We start from the raw sequence: 26065 nt of genomic DNA on the forward strand, positions 1-26065 counted from the left end.
CCTCTCTAAGAGGGGGCTGCCATACAAATGAAACACAAATTTCTGCATTACTCGAGAATTATTCAAGCAAACGAAATCAAATTTGGCATGTGAAGATTTTAGGTGGCACGAAACGTTTCTATGGTGAATGGACACTCCTCCCCCCTCTCTAAGGAGAGAAAAGGGGAGGGGTCTGTCTTTATTATATCATATTTTCTGTATCAAACATTTATTCCATGTACCTCAGAAACATGTTATTTGCAAATGGTTGAAAAATCTAGAACGAGAATTGTGTAATTTGATATTATAATAATGAGTTTTGGTAGAAGTACTAGGATTTTTTTAGTAAAAGGTAAATTCAACGGAGTTGATTAGAAGATCAATCAATGAACAGTTCTGCGATTGGACTCATGATAATGCGCTAAGTAAGAAAACGTGAATGTTTGAAGGTATTGATAACAAAAAAACGAGACGAAGTTTGCCGGGTCAGCTAGTATATAATATAATTTTCTACAATGTAATAGGTGCCTAAAAATGCGAACATATTTGCGATCTATCAAGATATGTTCGAGTTATAAGCGTTTCGAAAAACAATCAATAAATGCATAATTCATTATGTTGCTTTATATTCATATTCTATACAGTGCAGATGCAATGTAAGCAAATCGAATAAATGTAACGAATAGCGGCATTAGTCATTCTCAAAGCAGTGAAGCAATACAATTTCCAAATTGACTCGCGGTCTGCGCATTAACAGCTGCGCATACTGTTGATTGCTCGTTGCCTAGAGCGACTCTGAAACACTGGACTTTTTGAATATTCGAGTAGAACATTTGAAGCGTTTTCATAAACATCATCCCCAAAGATATAATCCACAAATAATACAAAGTAGTACTATTCACAGAACGGCAACAGAAAATCCAAACCGAACACTTTCTTCAAATCTATCTATAATATCAATTCGGAAACATTCGTGCATCGCAAAAATGGAATGATCGATAGGAAAAAGTCGCCAGTAATCCCAAAACACTCCTAAGCTCACACAAGCTCTCCCCCAAAAAACAAATAATAGAAATCAATTTGCTTTTCATCTGATATTACTTTTCAACTCAACTCATTTCTCTATTTTTCTTATCTTCTTAGAATAGAGTGATATGCAATGGTGAATAGATATGATCGTTTCGTGTTTCGCTGTAACTCTAGTTACTCCTTTTGTTCGGAACAATTTTAGAAGCACAAACTGTGCCAATAAAAACGAAGGATTTAGCACGTTTAGATGATGCTTGACATTTCACAATGATTCAATAGTTTAATGCAAAAAAAATATAATTTTCTTTATAGTGATAGATGCGTAATTGTGGGATTTAGTAAATTGTTGCAAACATCATTGTGATCCATCAAGAAATGGTCGAGTTGAAAGCGCTGGAAATCTTTCATAATTTCCTATTTTGTTTAGATTTTCATTATATTTTTTTACTATGGAAAAGATAGTACGCTACCCCTTTTAATTTATTTATTTAGGGATGAAACGTAATTTATATTTTTATTTTTCTTCACGGGTATCAGAATTTGAGAAAAAAACAAATTGATAAAAAATAAGGTACGAATTATATCTGGAGTAACCTTCGATACTTTATTATATTATTGAGCATTTATTAAATTATTGAGAATCAGAAAAATCAAATTCGTTGACAATTTTATTTCGAGATGACCGACAAATCACTCTAAAACGTATCGTGAATCGTATTGAATTACACAAAAAAAAATGTGTTGGATACATTTTTGAACAACAAGAAAACGTTCGTCCCCACAACTCGTGTGAGGCTGCAGAGACTCAGGAAATACTGAAGTTTGAACTAATTCCGTACTTTCCCTATTCCCTGGATCTTTTTTTTTTATTAATTCGTTTATTTTTACAGGCTCAGTTACATAAGTTTAAAGGAGCCGAATTCTTAAATATAATTTGAAAACTATATATATAAACAATTTTTTATAGATCTATGGTTAGTAAGGTGGAAAACCGATTACTCGCGGTGTACTCGAGTTTAGGAGGGTGACATATTTTTAGGAGAAGGATGGGATATAAGGAAATCGTAACAATGTTGATGAACACTCATTTCTTAAATCTATTCGTATATCTATAGTGTATTTACATTTCAACTTATTCTACTATTTATAGCAAGGGGACGAATTACCCGCAAAGGAAGGAAAGGAGGGTATAAGGATGTAGAGACAATCACACACGAAGATCTATAGCTTTAAGGAAAACATATATATGGGACATGTGATCAAGGTCTAACCGAGCCAACACATCTCTCACCGGCACATTGGGCTGCCTTCCTCTAGCCCGAAGGGAGTTTTCTAAATTCGATCTGGCAACAAGATACACCTCACACGACCAAACAACGTGTTCGATGTCGTGGTAATCTCGGCCACAAATGCAGAGATTGCTACCGGCCAGATTGAAACGAAAGAGTAACGCGTCTAACGAACAGTGATTGGACATGAGTCGGGAGAAGGTGCGAATAAAGTCCCGACTCAAGTCTAGACTTTTGAACCACGGTTTGAGGCTAACCTTAGGGATAATCGAGTGAAACCACCGGCCCAATTCATCTTCATTCCACTTGCGTTGCCAGTTAGCGATGGTATTTTTGCGGACTAAAGAATAAAATTCATTGAAGGCGATTTGACGCTGATAAATATCGCCTTCAATTGCACCTACCTTTGCTAATGAGTCAGCCCTCTCATTACCCGGAATGGAGCAATGTGAAGGGACCCAGATAAAGGTAATGACATAACAGCGTCTGGATAAAGCACTCAAAATTTCTCGTATTCTCTCAAGGAAGTACGGCGAGTGCTTTTCCGGCCTCACTGAACGGATAGCTTCGACAGAGCTAAGACTATCCGTTACAATGTAATAGTGTTCAACAGGTCTTGAGGCGACGCTGTCCAGCGCCCAATGAATTGCTGCCAATTCAGCAATATACACTGAGCAAGGATTCTGAAGACTGTGTGAGGTGCTAAAAATCCCTGGATCTTGTTTCAGGAGATTTTTAATTGTTTCCTTGGCTCAATATTAAAGTTTGAATATAGAGACAAAGGATTTACTTTCCAAATTACATGGAATGATACTGTTGATGTTAACTACGAAAAATGGATCAATGACATAAAGCACAGAATATGGTTTATTTCTTTCCGCAGTATATGTTTAATTGAAAAAGTGTGGTGTGTGAATACCGATTATATCACATTTACCCGAAACCCAATCACCCGAAAGACATTCACCCGTATTCCACTCACCCGAATGCGACATTTACCCGAATGTAACCGTTACCCGAATTGACACTCACCCGAATGCGACATTTACTCGAATGTAACAGTTACCCGAATGTAACATTTACCCGAATGCGGCAGTTACCCGAATGTAACATCTACTTGATATAAGGGGGTCTTCCAATAACTTCGTAGCCTAATTGGTTGCGTGTCCGCTACTAAGCGAACGATCATGAGCTAATAAAACTCAGGGCCCCTCAACTGACCATCTTTGTGTGTTATTCTAGCTACTACGTCCACGCAACAATCATCATGTGTCGGTAATCCCAGTCCCTTACCGCTCACATTACGATCTGCTGCATCGGTAATTGGTGCTAATTCTAACACAGCAATGGAAGCCTCATATCAGCAGTCCCGTTGTGAACAGTCCAACTGTGAACATTCGAACAATAGGAATATTCTAACGCCGAAAAAGGCGGCATGTGTTGTGTATCGATAGAAATGGAATACTCGGCATGTGTTGTGTATCGATAGAATTGGAATATTCTTAGGCCTAAACAGCTACTGTGTTATACATAAAAAAAAAACAAATGTTTATCGATGGATAGAAATCTTAAGCCTAAATAATATACAACAATAGTTATCTTAACATAAAAATGTATACGAATAAATTCGGGTCTGTGACAGCTGAATTGCTAAATGAGCCTAATAAACGGATGGGATAAAAAAAAATCTACTTGAATGCGAGACCTACCCGAAAAAAAGGATATATTCTAATAATACGCAAATTTTATCATGAGAAAGTATTTGTATATTTAATTGTGATTTCTCATGATTTCTGATCCATCAAAAAAGTTCGTATTTTTCGTGGGTAGTGCGATTTGAGAAATAGCGGTGTGAGAGAATGCAGGTTTTATAACGTTATGAAATTTATCTATTCATATGGCTGAAGCTGACAATGTTGGTACATACGTATTACGGTACTGAAGTGCAGTTTTTATTGTGAATATATTTTTTCGTAATAAGACTTATTCTGAGATCACTGTAATGTGGGGAAGTCCCATCTAACGAGGATGAGGAACCGAGGCGGCCTCAAGCCGACAAGGTGATGCAATCCGAATTGGCCGCCGACCGTAATGCACCAGGTAAACGTATGCCGTCCGACGCTCGCTAACGCTAAAGGATCGTCTCCTATGTTTCGAACAAACCGGGCAATCGATGGGACACAGGTTTGCTTGCGAGAGGCCGCCGCTTCCGACGGCGGGTCGGCGGTACCATTTTTTATCAATACTTTTCACATAGTCATTGCATTTATGCTTTATATTTTTTATGTTAACCTTTTCACTGCGGTCCAGTCTCGGAGAAATCCATCAGCAGGTACGGCGCGTTATGTGCACGTCGATCGTTGTGTTGCGCCAGACCAGTGACTAGTGAGTAAAGTAGTACCCGGAGCTTTGATACCATGCTTAGGGTTTAAAAATAATAATTGCAAATAAAATAAAAATATTCATTTATTATTTATTATAAATAGCTTTTTAAGGAAAGCATTGAACTAATTTTGTCAATTATATCAGTTAAAGAAACAATTTAATAATTACTTTCTGTATGATACATCCTAAAGCATGGTCATGCGGCGAATATCATACTAACATTCCTTTCCTTCCCCTGGTGACTGTAAGGACGTGGCCGGCGTCGTTATTGACCATTTAAAGCTCGAATCACCGAAAATTGCACAACGAGAATGATTTACTAGTCCCAAGCGTCATTCTGTGTGTTCTTTGTGCAATTTGGTTGGTTCAGGTCAATCACGGAGAGCAACTACGAATTGTACAGTCTACCCAAGCTCAAGCTCAAGCTCAAGATACATCTTAAAGCATGGTCAAAGCATAAACCTACATCACATTTTTTGCATTCTTATCTACTTTCTCGACGAATTTTATGTTTGCTACATACTATTGTGAGTGCTCCCGTGGCCGAGTGGTTAGCGTCATAACTAACATGCCGGGTGTTCGGGTTCGATTCCCGTTCTGGTCGGGGGAATTTTTCGTCAAAGAAATTTCCTCCGACTTGCACTGTGATCACGCGTATTCTAGAGCTTGCCACTCAGAATGCATTCAAGGCGTGTTATTTGGCATAGAAATCTCAACTAAGTACTAATAAAAATGACGCAAGTAATACTACGTTGAGACGGCGAAGTTCCTCTAGGAACGTTAGTGCCATTGAAGAAGAAGAAGAAGACATACTATTGTGAAGAAGTGAAAGACTGGCGATAGCGTATATATACGCCTTTTGAGTAAAAAGGATAAAATTACCTGCTTAATTTTTGAAATATTCCATAACCCATGCTCATTTTTGAATGATCTTAGGGCCTTAAAGATCAATACGGAAAGGAATGAAGACGGCATGTCAATTGAGCCTACAATAGTTTTTAAAAATGACACCGCGAAGTCTTCAAAATCATTTTCAAATTTCATCATTACAATTTTTCATTTCACTTTGTATTTTTGTTACTTCTTTCATGTTCTTTTGATTTAATCTTATTTATCAACAGGAGTTTCGACGAAACTCATAATCTGATTGGTCGGAATCTTTCCTTCTCATTCGGGTAAATGTCCATTCGGGTATTTATCGCATTTGGGTAAATGTCCATTCTGGTACATGTTACATTCGGGTATTTGTTACATTCGAATAAATGTGTTTCGGGCAAACGTGTTTCGGGTGAATGGGACACAACCGTGAATACCTTTATATTATCAAAGCTATGATATTTAGCTCAGCTTTTCCCAGCCAAAAATTTTAACAATGAAAACCGTAATTGAAAATTTTATTTGGAAAAATTGCATTTTTCGAGTGGACAGAAGACATTTATGCCTCGATATCGACAACGGACAGTTGGTCTAATTTACCCAACTGAATAATGTAAAGCGCGATATATAAGGAATACTGTAAAAGATAACCGTTCAATCATTCACCAGTAAGGATTTGTACCACTTGTAAAAATGAATTTTCCCGAAGAAAGTTGGACTGGTCATTGGAAAATTCTGAGCCGTATCTTTTTTATTAGCAGAAGATAGATTAAAACTGTTTCTGCTGTTTAACGATCTAACTGTAAAGTGACAAAAATCGAAGAAGAAAAAAAATGTCAGAGAATGGGTGACGAAAATTTGAAGAAATAAATTCAAATTGTAATTCGAAAAATTAGAAGATTTTCTGACATAGGAAGTTGATTGTAGAAGCCACTTTTGCAAAGCGACATCGTAGTTGGTTATCTACTGTATTGCTTTCTGTATACAGAGGCACCCAAGCGCTAGTTTCTTGTTTTTCAAAAGGGAATTCATGAATTCAGGTAGAATCAAAACGATGTAATAAACAATCATGTTGGAAGTTTTCTAAATATCTGTTAAAATGGCAAAAAAATGAGAAAAATCTGCAAAAAAAAATTCAAATGAGAAAAAAAAGATGTCAAAAAAAAATTATAATAATCAATGTATGAAATAGGGGGTCTCCGTAGCCACAATGGTTCGCTTAGTAAGCGTACGATCGTGAGTTCAAAACTCGGAGCCCTCATTGACCTTCTTTGTGTTGTTACAGAATAACTACGTCCACGCAACCATCATCAGCGATGGAAATCGATCCACGGGCGAAATAAGATCGATTCATCCATACAACTGCTCTGCTCTGCAATACACATCGGGCTGCTGTTCTATAAATAACCCAACAATGAATGATCAATCAACTGTCTCCGCTGTCCGGTCTAACTAGATAATGGAAGAACAGAAAGAAAACTCTTACGCCTAAATGGCTACTGTGTAAATGTGTACCATATGCAATGGTATAGAAGGGAATATTTTAACGCCGAAAAATGGCAACTGTGTAATGTGCTAATTAAAATTCGGCTCTGTTACCGGTAGAATGCTAATGAGCCTAAAATAAAAACAAGAGGGATAAAAAAATGTATGGAACGAAGAATCATGCAACTGTGTGTGAGAGAATTGTATGAGTGAAAGAATGAATAGAAAAGTAATTGGAAATTTGAATGGATTAGTTTTAAGCCCCGAGTAACGGGGGTAAACGCGGGTAAACGGTATTAATTCTAAGTTAATTTTAAGTGTATTGAAAATAATTTTGAAGGATTTCTTAATATCTGTTGAAATAATTGCAGTTCGAAAAATAAAGGCAAAAAATTAGAAAACAAAAAAAAAGGAAAAAAACAAAATGGTTCTCAAATGGGGATCAACATAGGGTAGGAGCCTGCCTGTTGGTCTCAAATGTTCCTATCTCACGCCTCCACGAAGATCATATGACGACATTTTTAGATCGGGCGTGAACTGGAAACACACACCTGGTCTTGGCTCCGAGAACGGGTGTCGAAAGTGGCTAAGTGAGGGGGTGCGAGCGAGTCAGAGCGCTATATCTCTCCCGGGGAAGGCCTCCCGGGTCATGGAGGCCTTGCCAACCCGCTGTCTCCCGGGCAAAGGAGATACACCCAGAAAATGGAGCTACGTTCACGAAGAGTAATTAGAATGCGATCACCCGAGGAGGGTCCCCGAACTGGAGCTGGTCCTGGAACGGGCGTAAGAGCGAGCGGCCAGCGGCTGGAGGGCGATGTGCAAGAGCGGGCCACCAGCCGGGTTCAACCCGAAGAGCTACCGCCACACGGAAACAGCAGCCATCGACATCACCCAAGAAACGCTGCGCCTACGAGACGTGTTGCGACTGCCAGACGACAGTCGTCCACACTTGTGGGTACCACTAGGCGCCGGATCATGTGGACACACGAAATGAATGAATTCGTGATCCGCGCCTATTACATCTGCACTGCTTTGGAGACGGACATGAGCGGTCGCCCTCGAATACTAACAATGTTCGAGGAAGCGTATCCAGAGTTCGTCGGGAGGCTTGATCAGAACGCGATGAACGCGAGGCGTAGAGCGATAGTACGCAACAACATGCTCTCCCAAACGCAAATCGACGAGATCAAGCAGCAGGTGCAGAGAGAAATAAGCTCCAGGAACAACAGAGCAAGCGATGTGTCGAGACGAAGTTCAGTACGGCTGAGCAATTCATTCGCGAGTGGGGCACGCGAATCAGCACCAGTGGAGGCCACAGTACTACAACCCCCTGAGCCGGAAGACCCACAGCCAGATCAACAACTACTACGCGATCTGGTCTTCCACTACGACGAGGCGATCTCACAGTTCCGCGACACAGACCCATTGTCGCGCCCCAGGATCCCGAAGTTGCAGCATTCCCGCAGGCTGACAAGTGCAGTAAAGCTCATGAACGAGCACGTTCTTCCGCTGCACTTGGTTGATGCTGAGAACATGGAGGAGCTGCAACTGAAAGTTTACTGTGCTGCTGTGGCGACCGCCAAAAGTTTAGGATACCGTATTAGGCCAAGAGGCGGACTGCTCCAACATCTCCGTGAAAGGCGTGAGCCTCCATGGCGAAGGAGATTGGAGCAACGGATCCTAAACAAGCGCGCCGCAATTGGAAGACTGATGGCGTACAAAAGAGGCAACAGATCGGCGAAATTATGTCGCCAAGTTGCTGTGATCGTGCGGCCTACTGAACCTCGCCAGCTGGGAGCTCACCAGCTGACGGAAAAACTCGACACACTGGTACAGCAATTGAGCGTCCTAACTAAACGGCTGAAACGTTACTCTGACTCTGCAAAGCGCCAGGAACAAAATCGGATGTTCAGAGATAACGAAAAAGCGTTCTACGACCACATTAGCGACGAGAAGCCCGACTACCGCGAAGGTTTGCCAGATGTTAGCGATGTGACGAACTTCTGGGCTGGTATTTGGGAGACCCCAGTACAACATCGTGACGGGCAAATGTGGTTAAGACGGGAGGAGGAGAGTTGTGGTGAAATTGGAGAGATGCCAGCTATCATCGTCGAAGAGAACGATGTCCGCGAAGCCTCGCGGTACCTGAGGAACTGGGCAGCACCGGGCCCCGATGGTGTTCAGAACTTCTGGCACAAGAAGCTGACCGTCGCACATCAAAAGATAGCTGAGTGCTTCAACAAGGTGCTACGTGACCCACACAACCTCCCTGAATTCGCCACCCGTGGCGTCACATTCCTCCTCCCGAAAGACAGCAACACATTGAACCCATCAAAGTACAGGCCGATAACGTGCCTATCGAGTCTGTACAAGATATTAAGCAGCATCATAACCGCTCTAACATTTTACTACTTAAATTGGGACTTTCTCTATTAGGCAGCAGACTACTCAACTCTAGGTTCGAATAACTAATAATTTATTGTTCTGATTTCATATCAGCGAGACCCATAGAGAACGCTCGGGCATCGATGTGGAGGGTCGATGCCATTGCTGACACAGCGTGTCAATTGCGCGTGGATGTTTAATTTACCAGTCGGCGCAATTTGACACCATGATAAAATAATCAACCGTAGCAACAATGTTGCATCGGTTGGCGACTTACAGTGTCGCTCAAAAGTGTTCACCACACCTTCCCCCTTTCGGAAGAAGAATGTAGCATAGCAAATTATTCGTGATTTGAATTTTAGTTGAGGTTCTCTAGGAATTTCGCTGATGATAATACAAAGGTTTACATTTTTGTTCTTATACACCTAAATATATTGACCATGATTATTTCGAAAAATTTAAAATTTATTATTTATATTTCGTAGAGAATATTTGTCCCTGAATGGATTTGAATAAATGAATGACCTTTCCTTCCCTCTTTCAAAAGTAAATTTTAAATTTTCTCATTTATAGTTTTATAATTCTATTTTTATGTACTTTCATTTGTTTTCCCTGTGCCAAATCTTCCACATCACAGTTGCATCCTTCTACTTTTACTATTTTAAAGGGACCTATCTAGAATGGGTCCAATTTTTTGCGATTTTCGTTAGTAATATATATTAAATCTCCTACAGATACATTGATTGGATTCAGATTTACATTCAAATTTTCAGTTCTTAATCTTTTTTGTTCAATTAATTTGTTTCGAGCTTCTGAATGACTTTTTTGTAACTTAAATTTCATTTCATTGTAGTACTGATCAAGGTTATAGATTGGTTCTATTTTTGTATTAAAGAGGTCTTGAGGTAAATTTGGTTTTCGTGCAAAAACTAACTCAAATGGTGCATATTGTGTGTCCGTATGTGGGGTTGTATTATATACAAAAGCGTAAAAGTTAATCCAGTCATCCCAGTCGTTATGATGTTCATTGGAGAACGATCTCAGATACTCATTAAGGCATCTATGATTCCTCTCCAAAGCACCGATAGACTGAGGATGATATGCGGTTGAAAATGTTTGTTTGAAATTTAATATTTTACCGATCTGACAAAGTACTTCATTGCAATATTCAGTACCTCTGTCCGATCTTAGTTCTAAAAAGTTTCCGTATGTCAAAATAAAGTTTTCCACTAATGCACGAGCAATGGTATTAGCTTCCTTATTTTGAATTGGTATTAGAACTATAAATTTTGTGAGATCGCACTGCAATGTAATACAATAACGATTATTTTTTCCTGATTTAGGCAATGGCCCGACAGTATCTATCGAAATAACATCAAATGCTCTTACTGGAGTAGTTGTAACAATTGATGCTTCTTTCGTTTTTTTCGTTATTTTGTTCGTTTTACAAAACTCACAGGCCTTTATGAATTTTGCTATAGAACTCTTCATTCCATGCCAGGCATATAGATCACGTAGTTTTAGGTAAAGTCTATGTTGACCTATGTGACCACCGATAGAACTGTTATGAAAATCATGTAAGATTTTCTCGATTTCCTCTCTATTTTGTATATATCTTGGAGGTCTGTATAGAAAAAATTCAAAATTTTTCGTTTGTTTAGTGGCAATTTCTTTGAATTTTTCCACTGTTATTAATGAAAACATTGTATCATTTAATGGTATAGCTATCCTTTTTTCATTTATATTCATCATAATTCCATTTAGCTCTGAAAGAGCAGACTCTAGTGTCTGACTTCCATTTAGTAAGCATTCTTTATTTATCTCAATTGTAACAAATGTTTTCTTTAAGTTTGCGCTTTTTATTTTTATGTGTATGACGTCGTCTTTTATTTCGGTTAATATCTTTTTCATAACCCTAATTGGTTGTAAATTTTCGATTTCACGCACAAGAAGTTGATCAGGCTTCTCGACTTGTATAATCGGTTTGTTTTGTTTTGCTGTTTCATTTTTCCTACTCATGGACCTTGTGTTTACCACGAGCATTGTTTTGTTTTTCAGGTCGTCAGATGACACGATTCTTGAGAGTGCATCTGCGCCTACATTGTCTTTTCCTTTGATATGTACTATGTCAAAATCGTAATCCTCGAGATCAAGACGCATTTGTGTTAACTTTTTGGTAGGTTCCTTCATTCCAAAAAGAAAGACAAGGGGTCGATGATCCGTTTTGATTGTGAATTTTCTACCATACAAATATGGCTTGAAATGATTGATAGCCCAATGTATGGCAATCATTTCCTGCAATATTGTTGGCTTTTTAGAATCTGCTTTGTTCAATGCTTTACTTGCATAGGCTATTGGCAGATCATGTCCGTCTACTTCTTGAGATAAGACTGCTCCACAAGCTGTGTTGGAAGCGTCTGTGGTCAGAATAAATTTCTTTGAAAAGTCAGGGTAACTTAAAATTGGTGGAGATAATAGGTTTTCTCTGAGTTGTTCAAAAGATGTTTGGCGTTCATCATTCCAAATAAAAGTTGAATTTTTCTTTAACAATTCGTTTAATGGTTTTGCTATCTTCGCGAAGTTTGGAACAAACTTACGATAGTAATTACAAAAAGCAACGAATCTACGAACTTCGTCCGCATTCGTTGGTACTGGATAATTTTGTATAACATTAAATTTTGTGTCATCAGGAAGTATTCCCTGATCAGAAATTTTATGGCCTAAGTACGTTACTTCTGTTTTAAAGAATTGGCATTTTTCCGGATTGAGTTTCAAATTGTATTGTCTCAATCGTTCAAACACTTTAGTCAGATTTTTAATGTGATGATTTGTAGAACATCCAATAACTACAATATCATCGATATAAACAAATGCACATTCTGGCGTCAATCCTGCCATGGCAATAGTCATCATGCGCTGAAAACTGTTTGGGCTTATATTCAAGCCAAACGGTAAGCGCGTGAAGGCGTAGTGCCCGGACGACGTAGAAAACGCAGTGTATTTCTTAGATTCTGGGTCCAACGGGATTTGGTGGAATCCTGCCATCAGGTCCAAGGTGCTAAAATATTTAGCCCTTCCTAACTGATCCAAAATTGTGTCGATTCTTGGAAGTGGAAATCTGTCGGCTAAAATTTTCTTGTTTAGCTGTCTGAAATCCACGACCATCCTCCATTTTTTATCATCAGTGTTCGATTTTTTGGGCACCAATAAAATTGGTGAGTTATAAGCCGATACTGAATGTTCGATTATTTTGTTTTCCAGTAATTTATTCACTTGACCTTCAATTTCGGAATTTTGTGCGTGTATACTCCTATAATTTGGAATATATACGGGCACATTGTCCGACAATTCGATGTTTTGAGTGTAGAAGTTATTTGTGGTCAAATAATCTTCTCCCAACGCAAAAATGTCATTATATTCTTCTATCAATGTCTCAAAATGTTTACTAGCGTATGTTGGTATTTCAGTAAAGTCAATTTTTTGTTTTATTTCATCCGATCTCTGTTTAATTTCGGTATTTTTATTTATATTAGCTATAATGAAATCATTCAATGGTTTAACTATGGGTTTAAAATTAAGAATAAGAACTGGTTTATCCGTAGTATTAATAAATTTAACATATGTCGTTTTCGGAGATACTAAAGTGTTCCCACAAAAAATTCCGTTCTGAATTTCCTGTGCACACACTAAAGCATCGTCTTCAAGTTTTAAATTTGGGATACGGCGAATAACTTCGCATCTTTCCGGAAGCAGTATTCCTTCATTAAGATTATCTTCAATTGGAATATTAACTTCTATATTATTAAACGTAAAATTTAAAATCCAATATTCATAGTTAATGCTACACTTATATTGTGATAAAAAATCTCTTCCCAATATTCCTTCAGTGCATATTGGGAAATCGTTATTGACCAATTGAAATCTATGATTCAATTTTAATACATTCTGAAATTTCAATGTAGTAATCGTTGAAGCTACAGTTTCCAATTTTTCACCGGATATACCAGAAATTATACATTTATTAGTTCTATCTACTATTTGATTATTAACTACCTTACCTATTTTGAAAATTGAAATGTCAGCCCCTGAGTCAATCATGAAAGTACACGTTGAATTGGCCATTTCAACGTATGCCTTCACAAAATTTGATGCAGTTGCATTTATTGTGAAAAGCTTCGGGGTTGACCTAAAAAATTTTGCTGTGGTGGTTGTTGCTGCTGCTGAAATTGGAATGGAGGTTGTTGGCACTGGTTCCAATTTTGCACATTCTGCGCATTTTGTGGTACTGGTGCCATACCATTTCCAGTTTCTGCAGTTGCGTAAAATATGCGTGGTTGCATGAATCCACGTCCATATCCTCTTTGCGATCCCCTACCACGTTGATTTTGAAAATTTCTTTGATTGTCGTATTGCTGGAAATTTCCTCTGCCGCGACGATTGAAAAAACCGCCACGGTTACTGAAATTATTTTGAGCATAAAAATTTCTATTCCCACGGTTTTGATTTCTACCGCGTCCCCGTTGTAAATGGCCACGACGGGTATACATTATTTGCGAGTTTTGATTCGCAGATGATGCTCCCTCGTTTTCAATCACCTTTTCTATCGCATCAGTTAAGGACGAAAATTGTCCCGCTTTTAGCAAGAGCTTGGTTTCACTGGACCTAACTCCGGTGCAAAGTGCTTTTACTCCCTGTTTAACAGCCATTTTGCAGGCCGTTTCAGTGGGAATATTTTCCGATATGTATGCTTTTTCCAACAGGAACACTAAGTTTTCGACTTCGTTGGTAAATTTATTGATATCACCAATCTGCTTCGTTTCTTGTAGTTTTGCTACAAAAACATCAGGAGATTTTTTCATTCCACAACATGTCTTAAGCTTATTTATTATTTCTTCAGTGTTTTGTGGTCTGTCTCCGACAGCTGCTCGAGCTTTCCCGGTTAGTCGAGTTTTAATAAATCTGATTACCGTCTCTTTCGCTGCTGATTTTTGTGCAGCTGTTGCATCAGCGAATTCCGATTCCACGCTGTCTGCAAACAGCGCAACAGAATCAATAAATTGATTCAACCCTTCCGGGTTTCCCTCATAGGTTTGGACGATAGCTGTTCCCAGCTTAATGTCCACCTTCGGGGTAGCCATTTTATTTTTCTTAAACAATTGGTTAAATGCTATTATTATTTTTACTAACGTCGTAAATTTTAATAACTGTTTTGCGGAATCAAGTTTGGAATTAATCAATACTTGAATACCGCCGAATAAATCTCTGGCCTCTAACACAATTTCCCTCTGCTCGTGATGTTCATAATCATCGAGCAGATATAAAATTGTGTTATAGACCTGTCTGGCATATTCTCTTTTGGCGAGTAAAGTATTCCTCAGGTATTTTCTGTTAGGACTCTTTTTTAGATTTATGTATATAGTTTTCAATTCGTTTAACAAACTTCGTTCCTCACTTTTCAATTTCTTCAGCATTGGCGAGGTGGAAAAATTTGGCACTTATTTAAGAAAATGAAACAAATGAAGGTACTTACATTGAATTCTTCATTTAATTTATCTTTTTCACTGATATGTGTTAATTAATCTATAATTCATATATAAGTGTTCATTGCACCACCGTCGCTCCGTTTCGCCGATGTTCATGTAGTAAAATTCTAGCAGCGTATGGAATGCGGCTCTCTGCGATTCATTCAAAAGATTGTTGCGAAGATATCCCAAGCATTTGTCACTCCGTTTCGCCGATGTTCACACGGGGCCGTCCCGCCTGTCGCCTGCTTCGTGGTTCTCGTATCCGTTTCGATTAGTGGCTTCAAGTCGGATTCTTTACAGCCGTTGTGCACTGAGTGGATATTTTCGGAACCCAGTGCTGGTGATGAAGGACAGACATAGTGGTGTAATTTGGTGCACGGGCGCGTTCTCGCGGCTTCGTCGGCAGACTGTATGCTGCTGGAAGACTGCTTCCACTTCCATATACAATTCAGGAGCACTGGCGCCCCACAGTTCATTAGGCAGCTCTTTCCCCTGCTCGCCACTCAGGACATTGTTCACTTAACACTTCAACATTAAAGAGGGATCCAGTAATACCACTTGAAAGTCAAGAAAAGCTAACATGTAGCGCATTGTCGCTACAGTCCACTGTCCAACACTAAATTCACTGAATTTTCATGAGGAAATCACATCCTCCCGCCAGCGACACTTCGAGGCACGGTGCAAAACAGCAGAACCGTCTCGCCCGCAGAACACTCTCACTCTAATAGTGAGGCTGCCACAGTCGCCATCTAACATTTTACTACTTAAATTGGGACTTTCTCTATTAGGCAGCAGACTACTCAACTCTAGGTTCGAATAACTAATAATTTATTGTTCTGATTTCATATCAGCGAGACCCATAGAGAACGCTCGGGCATCGATGTGGAGGGTCGATGCCATTGCTGACACAGCGTGTCAATTGCGCGTGGATGTTTAATTTACCAGTCGGCGCAATTTGACACCATGATAAAATAATCAACCGTAGCAACAATGTTGCATCGGTTGGCGACTTACAGTGTCGCTCAAAAGTGTTCACCACACCGCCAAAGTTTCTGCCCACTGCGAACAACACCATATCATCGCAGAAGAGCAGAAAGGATGCAGGAAAAATACGCATGGCTGCAAAGACCAGGCCATCATCGACGCAGCCATAGTCGGCCAGGCGGTATATAACCAGCGGAACCTAAGTATGGCCTACATCGATTACAGGAAGGCTTATGACTCCATACCTCACTCGTTTCTCGTCCGGGTATTGGAGCTATACAAGATTGATCCCGTCGTCGTTAGGTTCCTGCAGCATGCGATGAGGCAGTGGAGCACGTCTCTGCACCTCAGTGATGGGGAAAATGTGTTGCAGTCTAGAACGCTGCAGATAAAGAGGGGGATATTCCAAGGCGACTCTTTCAGCCCGCTTTGGTTTTGTCTGGCACTGAACCCCCTCAGTAGGACGCTCAATAGAAACGGTCATGGCTATAAAATAAGGTATGGCGACGGCGCCCACGAAGAAGTGACCCATACCTTCTACATGGATGATCTCAAGGTCTACGCTGATTCACGTCAGCGTCTAGGTGTAGCTATCCGGGTTGTCGAAGACATAAGCAGGGACATCTGCATGGAGTTCGGCCTTGACAAGTGCCGCTGTGTCCATCTGCTGAAAGGGCAGCTTACCGAATCCGGAGGTTACGAGGTCTATGACGGCGAGTTCATAAGAGACATGGTTCGTGGCGAATCCTATAAATATCTTGGATTCCGACAGCTCACCGGGATTCGCCACTCCGACATCAAGACGGAGCTGCGAGACAAGTTCTTGAGTCGAGTGAACTGTGTCCTGAGGACTTTCCTCAACGCGGGGAACAAGGTACGCGCGATCAACACATTCGCGGTTCCCCTACTGACCTTCAGTTTTGGTGTAGTCAAATGGAGCAAAACTAACCTAGAGGACCTTGAGAGGAGGATGAGGAAAGCATTCAAAGAGGCCGGAATGCACCATCCTCAATCGGCACTGGAGAGAGTTTCACTGCCACGCAAAGAAGGGGGACTTGGAATAGTCGACATATCTGCACTGTGTGTTGCCCAGGTACGACAACTGCGCGAGTACTTCGCAGAACGCGCCAACCAAAACGCGCTATACCGGGCTGTCTGCGCCGCCGACAGAGGATACAGCGCTCTGCACTTGGCGCAAGCGGAGTACCAACTCAACTGCAATCTGCAGACAGTGGAGGAGAAGATTGCAGCTTGGAAGCAGAAGGCAGTGCATGGTGCCCACCCCCATCAACTGGACCGGCCACACGTCGACAAGGCCGCATCTAATCTGTGGCTAACGCGTGGTGAACTCTCTTCAGTAGTAGAAGCCGACATGATAGCCATCCAGGACAGGATAATGCCGACGAGAAACTGCAGGCGGTACGTCTGGCATCAAGACGTTGATGACATTTGCCGGATGTGCCATCAACCAGGTGAAAACATAGAGCACATTATGGGAGGCTGTCCCGTTTTGGCCAACGCAGCCTACACCGAGCGCCACAACAACGTGGCCCGTATTGTTCATCGACAACTGGCGCTCCAATGTGCTCTACTGGAAGACAACGTACCAAACTACCGGTACCTGCCTGCACCTGTCCTGGAAAATGACCGTTTCAAGCTGTACTGGGATCGCACTGTTCTGACCGACCTCTCGATCCACCACAACCGCCCAGATATAATGGTTTACGACAAGAGCGACCGCAAAGTCACCATCATCGATGTCGCTATTCCACTGAACCAGAATCTGGAGGAGACCCACGGTCGCAAAATCTGCAAGTACCGACCATTGGCCGTGGAGCTCAAGGAACTGTGGGGGCTAAGGGAGGTCCCAAGAATTGTTCCAGTCGTTCTCTCTGGAACTGGAATTATCCCGAAGACACTTCTGGAAGCGCTAAAGGTGTTGAACATCGAGAAGGAATTGGCCGGCATCCAAAAGTCGGTCATCTTTAGCACCTGCGCGATTGTCCGACAATTCCTCGGTCAGGACTAAAACAGCACGAGCATGCAGATACGTGCATTCCGCAGAGCCTAGTCCCCCTTTGGCATTCAGAAGCCCGGGGGCAGGTGAAAATTCTGGCTAGGTTCGCCTAGTTAAGAAGTGAGATAAGTCTGCCAAAAAAAAAAGGTTCTCAAATGGGGATCAACACTAGGGTAGGAGCCTACCTGTTGGTCTCAAATGTTCCTATCTCACGCCTCCACGAAGATCATATGACGACATTTTTAGATCGGGCGTGAACTGGAAACACACACCTGGTCTTGGCTCCGAGAACGGGTGTCGAAAGTGGCTAAGTGAGGGGGTGCGAGCGAGTCAGAGCGCTATATCTCTCCCGGGGAAGGCCTCCCGGGTCATGGAGGCCTTGCCAACCCGCTGTCTCCCGGGCAAAGGAGATACACCCAGAAAATGGAGCTACGTTCACGAAGAATACTCAGAATGCGATCGCCCGAGGAGGGTCCCCGAACTGGAGCTGGTCCTGGAACGGGCGTAAGAGCGAGCGGCCAGCGGCTGGAGGGCGATGTGCAAGAGCGGGCCACCAGCCGGGTTCAACCCGAAGAGCTACCGCCACACGGAAACAGCAGCCATCGACATCACCAACGAAACGCTGCGCCTACGAGGCGTGTTGCGACTGTCAGACGACAGTCGTCCACACTTGTGGGTACTACTAGGCGACGGATCATGTGGACACATGAAATGAATGAATTCGTGATCCGCGCCTATTACATCTGCACTGCTTTGGAGACGGACATGAGCGGTCGCCCTCGAATACTCGCAATGTTCGAGGAAGCGTATCCAGAGTTCGTCGGGAGGCTTGACCAAAACGCGATGAACGCGAGGCGTAGAGCGATTGTACGCAACAATATGCTCTCCCAAACGCAAGTCGACGAGATCAAGCAGCAGGTGCAGAGAGAACTAAGCTCCAGAACAAGCAGAGCAAGCGATGTGTCGAGACGAAGTTCAGTACGGCTGAGCAATTCATTCGCGAGTGGGGCACGCGAATCAGCACCAGTGGAGGCCACAGTACAACAACCCCCTGAGCCGGAAGATCCACAGCCAGATCAACAACTACTACGCGATCTGGTCTTCCATTACGACGAGGCGATCTCACAGTTCCGCGACACGGACCCTTTGTCGCGCCCCAGGATCCCGAAGTTGCAGCATTCCCGCAGGCTGACAAGTGCAGTAAAGCTCATGAACGAGCACGTTCTTCCGCTGCACTTGGTTGATGCTGAGAACATGGAGGAGCTGCAACTGAAAGTTTACTGTGCTGCTGTGGCGACCGCCAAAAGTTTAGGATACCGTATTAGGCCAAGAGGCGGACTGCTCCAACATCTCCGTGAAAGGCGTGAGCCTCCATGGCGAAGGAGATTGGAGCAACGGATCCTAAACAAGCGCGCCGCAATTGGAAGACTGATGGCGTACAAAAGAGGCAGCAGATCGGCGAAATTATGTCGCCAAGTTGCTGTGATCGTGCGGCCTACTGAACTTCGCCAGCTGGGAGCTCACCAGCTGACGGAAAAACTCGACACACTGGTACAGCAATTGAGCGTCCTAACTAAACGGCTGAAACGTTACTCTGACTCTGCAAAGCGCCAGGAACAAAATCGGATGTTCAGAGATAACGAAAAAGCGTTCTACGACCACATTAGCGACGAGAAGCCCGACTACCGCGAAGGTTTGCCAGATATTAGCGATGTGACGAACTTCTGGGCTGGTATTTGGGAGACCCCAGTAGAACATCGCGACGGGCAAATGTGGTTAAGACGGGAGGAGGAGAGTTGTGGTGAAATTGGAGAGATGCCAGCTATCATCGTCGGAGAGAACGATGTCCGCGAAGCCTCGCGGTACCTGAGGAACTGGGCAGCACCGGGCCCCGATGGTGTCCAGAACTTTTGGCACAAGAAGCTGACCGTCGCACATCCAAAGATAGCTGAGTGCTTCAACAAGGTGCTACGTGACCCACACAACCTTCCTGAATTCGCCACCCGTGGCGTCACCTTCCTCCTCCCGAAAGACAGCAACACATTGAACCCATCAAAGTACAGACCGATAACGTGCCTATCGAGTCTGTACAAAATACTGAGCAGCATAATTACCGCCAAAGTTTCTGCTCACTGCGAACAGCATCACATCATCGCAGAAGAGCAGAAAGGATGCAGGAAAAATACGCATGGCTGCAAAGACCAGGCCATCATCGACGCAGCCATAGTCGGCCAGGCGGTATATAACCAGCGGAACCTAAGTATGGCCTACATCGATTACAGGAAGGCTTATGACTCCATACCTCACTCGTTTCTCGTCCGGGTATTGGAGCTCTACAAAATTGATCCCGTCGTCGTTAGGTTCCTGCAGCATGCGATGAGGCAGTGGAGTACGTCTCTGCACCTCAGTGATGGGGAAAATGTGTTGCAGTCTAGAACGCTGCAGATAAAGAGGGGGATATTCCAAGGCGACTCTTTCAGCCCGCTTTGGTTTTGTCTGGCACTGAACCCCCTCAGTAGGACGCTCAATAGAAACGGTCATGGCTATAAAATAAGGTATGGCGACGGCGCCCACGAAGAAGTGACCCATACCTTTTACATGGACGATCTCAAGGTCTACGCTGATTCACGTCAGCGTCTAGGTGTAGCTATCCGGGTTGTCGAAGACATAAGCAGGGACATCTGTATGGAGTTCGGCCTCGACAAGTGTCGCTGTGTCCACCTGCTGAAAGGACAACTTACCGAATCCGGAGGCTACGAGGTCTATGACGGCGAGTTTATAAGAGACATGGTTCGTGGCGAATCCTATAAATATCTTGGATTCCGACAGCTCACCGGGATTCGCCACTCCGACATCAAGACGGAGCTGCGAGACAAGTTCTTGAGTCGAGTGAACTGTGTCCTGAGGACTTTCCTCAACGCGGGGAACAAGGTACGCGCGATCAACACATTCGCGGTTCCCCTGCTGACCTTCAGTTTTGGTGTAGTCAAATGGAGCAAAACTAACCTAGAGGACCTTGAGAGGAGGATGAGGAAAGCATTCAAAGAGGCCGGAATGCACCATCCTCAATCGGCACTGGAGAGAGTTTCATTACCACGCAAAGAAGGGGGACTTGGAATCGTCGACATTTCTGCACTGTGTGTTGCCCAGGTACGACAACTGCGCGAGTACTTCGCAGAACGCGCCAACCAAAACGCGCTATACCGGGCTGTCTGCGCCGCCGACAGAGGATACAGCGCTCTGCACTTGGCGCAAGCGGAGTACCAACTCAACTGCAATCTGCAGACAGTGGAGGAGAAGATTGCAGCTTGGAAGCAGAAGGCAGTGCATGGTGCCCACCCCCATCAACTGGACCGGCCACACGTCGACAAGGCCGCATCTAATCTGTGGCTAACGCGTGGTGAACTCTCTTCAGTAGTAGAAGCCGACATGATAGCCATCCAGGACAGGATAATGCCGACGAGAAACTGCAGGCGGTACGTCTGGCATCAAGACGTTGATGACATTTGCCGGATGTGCCATCAACCAGGTGAAAACATAGAGCACATTATGGGAGGCTGTCCCGTTTTGGCCAACGCAGCCTACACCGAGCGCCACAACAACGTGGCCCGTATTGTTCATCGACAACTGGCGCTCCAATGTGCTCTACTGGAAGACAACGTACCAAACTACCGGTACCTGCCTGCACCTGTCCTGGAAAATGACCGTTTCAAGCTGTACTGGGATCGCACTGTTCTGACCGACCTCTCGATCCACCACAACCGCCCAGATATAATGGTTTACGACAAGAGCGACCGCAAAGTCACCATCATCGATGTCGCTATTCCACTGAACCAGAATCTGGAGGAGACCCACGGTCGCAAAATCTGCAAGTACCGACCATTGGCCGTGGAGCTCAAGGAACTGTGGGGGCTAAGGGAGGTCCCAAGAATTGTTCCAGTCGTTCTCTCTGGAACTGGAATTATCCCGAAGACACTTCTGGAAGCGCTAAAGGTGTTGAACATCGAGAAGGAATTGGCCGGCATCCAAAAGTCGGTCATCCTTAGCACCTGCGCGATTGTCCGACAATTCCTCGGTCAGGACTAAAACAGCACGAGCATGCAGATACGTGCATTCCGCAGAGCCTAGTCCCCCTTTGGCATTCAGAAGCCCGGGGGCAGGTGAAAATTCTGGCTAGGTTCGCCTAGTTAAGAAGTGAGATAAGTCTGCCGAAAAAATAAGCCAATAACAAAAAAGAAAAAAAATAATACTAGGAGCGTGAAACGTGATAATTATGTAAATGTGTGTGGAAGAATTGTATGAAAGGAAAAATGAATGAAAGTGTAAATGGAAATTTGAATAGATTAGTTTTAAGCCCCGAGTAACCGCGGGTAAACGGTATTAATTTTAAATTGATTTTTAGTTAGGCTAACTCAAGGAAAAGGAAATTGTTATTATTGGAAAGGTTTTCGATTGGAAGCATAATGAATAATAAAAAAGAGAAACTACAATGGCAACCTCAGACAAGGTGAAAGAAGCTGCCATGTTCTGGATTCAAGAAAATTTAAAAAAAAAACGTTGGAAGAAAAGTTTAATTTAAATGTAATACATGACTGTGAAGCCCAAGGATTGTACTCTAATATTCCTTTTTTCCGATGTTTATACTGTTTTCTCCCCGCTTCTTCTAACATTACTTTTCAGCCAGCACTCATTCACTACAAAGTGGTGAATGAAGAACATTTCATAGACTATCAACAAAATAAACGCATGGACTGCAACCAAGCTTCAAGGAATTGTTAAAATTAATTAATATTAACATAATTATTTCCATCACAAAGATCAGACGGCGCTGACTCACACATTCGCTTGCTTTCCTTTCATACCATTTAGCATTCTAAAATGTGACACCATATCCACCGAGGAAACCGAGTTGACCGAGCCACTATCACCCCCCTGAAGCACATCAATGGTGTGAAAAGTCCTCCCCGGCACAGTTCGAGGGAAATGCATTCCAAAATGCCATCAGCGACAACCGAAGGCAAGTTGTCGCTTGCCACCCGACGACAGCAGCGTCACATCATCCCCCATAGGGTGAGAAAATGGGGATATACGTTTCGTTTGATTCGGTGCCGATGTGGATCGCATGTGGAGTAATGGCAATTTACAGAAATGAGAATAAGATATGAGAGCAAAATTGCTAACCATCAAGCTCCTGGATATGCCGAGGCTAAGTGTTAGATGTTTCCCGTGGTCGACATTCCGACTAAATGAGGAAGCCCGTATAGCGCTCTCCGTTGCGTTGCAAACCAAAGATCCGATTGATTCAAATCGAAGTGCTTGAAAGTCTTCAAAAGTTCGTCTAATCCTCCCAACGGTTCCTAAACCTGCCGTCGGAAGGAAAAAAAAGGCAACAAAGCAAACAGCATGGGAGCTGGTCTCACTATAGCGCAGCATAAAACGCCTTTCGGACTGAATGATGACAAGCAATTGCAGTTCCTCATATACATATCACATTGTGGGATGAAAGCGACGCAAGCTCAAGCGTTCAAGAGGCCATGTTGAGTACACGAAGATACGCTAGCCGTTGTTGGGTGGGAAACCGTGCTGCGGGGTGTCCTGGGTGACGGAAGAGGCGGGAACACATCCGGACATTGTGGCGCCGAAATACTTGTTACGCATTTTATTACTCGTGTCGTCGTTGGCATTTTGTCGGGTGGTATGCTGTGCGTTGGTCGGTAATCATTGGAGGACTTTGCAATAAGTTATAAGCAATGTGAATGCGCGAGGGAAGGAGTTAATGTGTGTGTGTATAAAACATGCGAATCATTAACTCAACTCAACGTTTTCCGTGCAAGTGTAGATAATTGCATTGACTTTTACGGCAAAGCGTGGCTTTGATATTGGGAGTCCTTGTGCTATTTTTATGTGCACTCAAACGTTATTTCTTTATTCAGTACCAAATAGAAACGTTGAAACAAATCAAGCGGAATATAAGAATGCTACATTATTTAGGGAAGGACGAATTAAGAACCTACACAATGAAGTGTACTGTTCAAAAAAGAAAAAAATAGCAATTTTTGATGTCCCACACATGAACAAATATAATTTTGACGTTGGACTACGTCTTTCAATAAGGACACCAAATCAAAAAACAGGTCACATTTTTATTAAATAGAGTTAGCGTTAATACCTGTTTCACTGCGAACGAATTCTCAAATCGAATCGAATCGGAAATCCTTGAAGATTTATTTGATATGCTATACATTACAATCCCCTAATCAATTCCCTAAATCAGCAATTCCAAATGAAATCGTCCTAAAAATGCAGATTTTAAAAACTTGTATTTTTGATTCCAATGAAAGTGTGTATTCCGTTTGGGTTGGAGGAAATATGAGTTTTTCACAGCAATTGGGAATTTTTTGACTCAAGCGTATCTTTTGAAAAGGGCGTATCGATTTTAGTAAGAGAAATTTTTGATAATTTATATCTCAAAAACTAAGAGTCGTACCGAAATAGTGTCTTAGAAAGAATTATAGAGTATTGATGTTTGAATATGAAAAAATGTACACTCAGAGTAAAAATTAGTACTCTTTTTTTTATTTACAAAATAAAAATACAATTTGCAATATCCAAAATACATATTTTTTTTTTAATTTTTTCATACAAAATAGAAGTCATGCAGAAAATTTAAAAAATGGGCCCAAGATGGTAAAACTATTTTTGACGAACTTAGTGGAACATCGAATTTTTAGGAATTTTCAAAACTTCGAATTTTTGTATGTTAACAATAATTTTTAGCCACAAATTATGAATCCTGATGTGATTTAAAACAAAAAAGGTTAATATCAATCTCCTTCTAAATGTAGCCATTCTCGAAATATTTAAAAAAATATTTCTAATTTATTGTCTTTTTTATAGTAAATAATCCCTTTTAATATGTTTGTCGTGTTATACCGTCATGTCCATGAAATTTTATGAATTTACTTATAATTTCCAACAACTTTTCCAAATACATCATCATGGTTCATTTTTTGACTCAAGGGTAACTTTTGAAAAAGGCGTATCGATTTGAGTAAGAGAAATCTTTGATAATTTATATCTCAAAAAATATGAGTCGTACCGAAATAGTGTGTTAGAAAGAGTTATAGAGTATTGTTGGCTTAATTTGAAAAAAATATAAAAAATACATATTTTTGATATCGCAAATTAAAATTTTATTTTGTAATTAAAAAAAGAGTACTAATTTTTCTTCTCAGTGTACATTTTTTTCAAATTAAGCCAACAATACTCTATAACTCTTTCTAACACACTATTTCGGTACGACTCATATTTTTTGAGATATAAATTATCAAAGATTTCTCTTACTCAAATCGATACGCCCTTTTCAAAAGTTACGCTTGAGTCAAAAAATGAACCATGATGATGTATTTGGAAAAGTTGTTGGAAATTATAAGCAAATTCATAAAATTTCATGAACAAGACGGTATAACACGACAAACATATTAAAAGGGATTGTTTACTATAAAAAGACAATAAAATAGATATTTTTTTAAATATTTCGAGAATGGCTACATTTAGAAGGAGATTGATAATAACCTTTTTTGTTTTAAATCACATCAGGATTCATAATTTGTGGCTAAAAATGATGGTTAACATACAAAAATTCGAAGTTTCGAAAATTCCTAAAAATTCGATGTTCCACAAAGTTCGTCAAAAATAGTTTTACCATCTTGGACTCATTTTTTAAATTTTCTGCATGACTTCTATTTTGTATGGAAAAATTGAAAAAAAAATAAAAAATATGTATTTTGGATATTGCAAATTGAATTTTTATTTTGTGAATAAACTAATACTAGTTTTTTTTCTCAGTGTTCATTTTTTTCATATTCAACCATCAATACTCTATAATTCTTTCTAAGACACTATTTCGGTACGACTCATAGTTTTTGAGATATAAATTATCAAAGACTTCTCTTACTCAAATCGATACGCCCTTTTCAAAAGTTACGCTTGAGTCAAAAAATTACTAATTGCTGTGGAAAACTCATATTTCTTCTAATCCAAACGGAATACACACTTGCATTCGAATCAAAAATACTCATGTTTTGTCATTTGTCGATTTCATTTGGAAT

This window comes from Toxorhynchites rutilus, chromosome 2 (assembly GCF_029784135.1).
Source record: "Toxorhynchites rutilus septentrionalis strain SRP chromosome 2, ASM2978413v1, whole genome shotgun sequence".
NCBI classification, from domain to species: Eukaryota; Metazoa; Arthropoda; class Insecta; order Diptera; family Culicidae; genus Toxorhynchites; species Toxorhynchites rutilus.